Source organism: Pristis pectinata, chromosome 2, assembly GCF_009764475.1.
Source record: "Pristis pectinata isolate sPriPec2 chromosome 2, sPriPec2.1.pri, whole genome shotgun sequence".
Taxonomy (NCBI): Eukaryota; Metazoa; Chordata; class Chondrichthyes; order Rhinopristiformes; family Pristidae; genus Pristis; species Pristis pectinata.
Window position 1 is genome coordinate 40,139,968 of NC_067406.1, and position 3,008 is coordinate 40,142,975.

Below are 3,008 nucleotides of genomic sequence, written 5' to 3' on the forward strand. Positions count from 1 at the left end.
CCCACTCAGTTTCAAGACATCAGCAAACTTGAAAATGTCATATTTGGTCTCCTCAGCCAAATTGTTGATTTGAATGCTTATCGCATCTAAACCAGGTGATTCATCCAGCAGTCTGTCTTTCCAATGCCACATCTAACAATTTTTTTGCTAATCCAAAATGTCAACAATAAGGCCTGTGAAGATTGTATTTAAGATTGATTATGAACCGATTACAGCAGGCTGTAATGCAATGGCAGTAATTGTATTTATTTTAGATTAGTCATCACATTAACAATTTGAAAGTCATGAGGATAATTTTATGTCATTCAATAATGAAGCAAAGTTAGCAATGGAAGTATATGTCATATTTAAGTGAAACATTTAATGTTTTAAAATATTTTCTGACATTTAATAGTTCTTATTTCTTCCACTTATTTATCCACCTCACAAATATGTTATTTATATAAAAAGCTTAATTCAGCTTAATTTGTAGTTTCTTGAAACATTTAAGAGATGTAACATAAGATTTAACACAAACACGTCATTTTGAGCCCGTTCACCTCAAATGTGGACATTAGTTCCATTTCAAACTGCCTATTTGAAATCAAGTTCTAATGTTTTTTTTATTTCTGGCTCTTTTCATTGTCTTGCTAATCATCCTCTGCAAACACTTGTAAGTCTGGAGCTCGTCAGATGTGGTCTGTCCTCTAGTTTCTCTCATAGGCACGGCTTAAAGGCAGCAGGAATCCATTCCACTTGCTCTTCCTCCCTTTTGCTCTCCTTCATTTCTTCAACAATGAATTCAATCCAGTATCATTTTTCATGAAACGTTGTAAAATACCTTTAAACCATTTTTATTTTTTCTTTACGTCTCTGTAGTTTTTCTTGGGATTGTCGTCCGGTTGGAGATTAAGTATCAAGTGCTTGAGGTGTAAAAGATCTCCCAATTTCCTCAGCTCTCGTGCTACTTCTTTGAGGTCTTTTGGATCTGGAAAAATCAAATCATTGTTATAATTCCAAAATATTAAACTAGTAAACTTATTTTTGTACCTACTAAAGTTGAGGATTGTAACATTGAAGATGTGGACATATATGCTGCTGTTTTTGGCACTGAATATGTTAGATGTACAGTGGAGGTTAAAAGTTTCTCCTGTTCTGTCCAATAAAACATTTCAACAACTTCTACATCAGTGAAAAGTTTCTGCATATTTTGTGCAGTGCTGTCCTCTGGCTAAAGACAAACTTTTCAGACTGTCCAAATGTAACAATGCTTTTACTTATAGAGCTCTTTAAAAGTGGAAAAAGCTCCCAAGCGACATAAACTCATTTCATATTGCGGGCCCTTCAGCACACACACCATCCCATCATTTGTGATTGAGTCTAGAGTTCTCACACCCGCCAATCATCCAACCAATATCAAAAAACTAAAACTGCAGATACTGGAAATAAAAACAGAAAATGCTGAGAAAACTCAGCAGGGTCAGGCAGCAGATGCTGAAAAATAAACGTAACCCGCTCTCCCCCACCCCCTTTTACTCCTGAAACTAACTTTCATCTCTCCCTTCCCCAGTTCTGGCCTTCCCCAGTTCTCCCTCCTGAAACATCGATCTTTTCTCCTTCCACAGATGCTGCCCAGCCTGCTGAATTCTTCCATCATTTTCTGTTTGTAAACCATCCAATAAATCACTATAATTTTTAAATAACTCAGTCTTTGCTACTCGTGGAAGATCTAGCTGTTCAAATTAATTACGAAATATATAGCCGACAATCAAAAAGATTAGCATTGAGTTCGCTTCGGTGGGCCTGAATATATGGACAACGCAAGGTTTGGCCTTTCATCGGCAATATTGACGTCGTTGGCGGCGCTTGTATGAGTGAATGTAAAGTGCAGTTACCTGTCGGGGAACCTTGAGGCTCCGGTCGTTTGACGTTCGTTCGCATCAATGGTTTCATCCGCTTTTGTTATCCGTTTCACTCGATGTAATATAAATCAATCAAGTTCCAGCGTCAGGTAAAGACGATGTCTCAGAATAAGTGGCTTTTTTCGGGTGCGACTGGTATTTATCTGAGCGCTGGTGCAGTCGCGGGAAAGTCCGGGCTGATGACTTCGATCAGGAAGCAGTGCAGCTCCAAGTCGCTTTCGATTTCTCTCTATCACAAGACGGGGCAAATTTTGATTCCACCAAATACTTGCACCTCATAACAACGCTCGTGTTAGTCAGGGATCAGGAGCTTTTATTCACAGCCCAGCACATGTTGCTGCCTTGAAATTACTTCGACGATGAATATCAGAGCATGTGACCAATGTCAATTTCATACCTCCATTGTTTATGAAATAGGGTCGCACAGCACTGAAAAGACCCTTCGGCCCAACTAGTCCATGCTGACCAAGATACCCATCTAAACTAATCCTATTTGCCCGTGTTTGGCCCATATCCCTCTGAACCTTTCTTATCCATGTACCCGTCCAAGTGTCTTTTAAACGTTGTAATTGTACCTGCCTCAACCACTTCCTCTGGCAGCTCGTCCCTTATACCCACCACCCTCTGGGTGAAAAAGTTGCCCCTTAAGTCCCCATTAAATCTCTCCCCTCTCATATTAAACCTGTGCCCTCTAGTTCTTGATTCCCCAATCCTGGGGAAAAGACTGTGATTATTCACCCCATCTACGTCCCTCATGAGACATTCAATAAAAAATAAATAAACCCAAAAAAGGTCCAAATTGTTCAAGAAAAAAGGTCCTAGTTGTTAAAATAAAAGGAAAGAAACCCAAAAGGTCCTAGTTCTTCAAAAAAAAAGAAAACAGACTGAAAAAAAGATCCCAGTTGTTGAAACTAAAGAGAAAAATAAAAGGTTGAAGTTGTTCAAAAACTCAAAATATACCAAAGTGGACCAAGTTGTTTTAAAAAACTGAAATAAACTCATAAAAGGTCCACATTGTTTGTTGCTCATAAAATGTCAAAGTTGTTCAATAAGTAAATTAATCCAAAAGGTCTGAGTTGTTCAAAAATAAAAGAAAATAAACCAAAA

At 38.2% G+C, this 3,008-nt stretch overlaps 1 long non-coding RNA gene across 1 annotated transcript; it reads right to left on the reverse strand.

The window, feature by feature from the left end:
- Nucleotides 1-225: 225 nt before the first annotated feature.
- On the reverse strand, nt 226-2,388 carry LOC127587167 (uncharacterized). Its single transcript, XR_007958751.1, has 2 exons — nt 1,875-2,388; nt 226-967 (listed from the first exon to the last, which is right to left on the reverse strand). It is a non-coding gene; the product is annotated as an uncharacterized LOC127587167 (long non-coding RNA).
- Between the last annotated feature and the right edge of the window lie 620 nt (nt 2,389-3,008).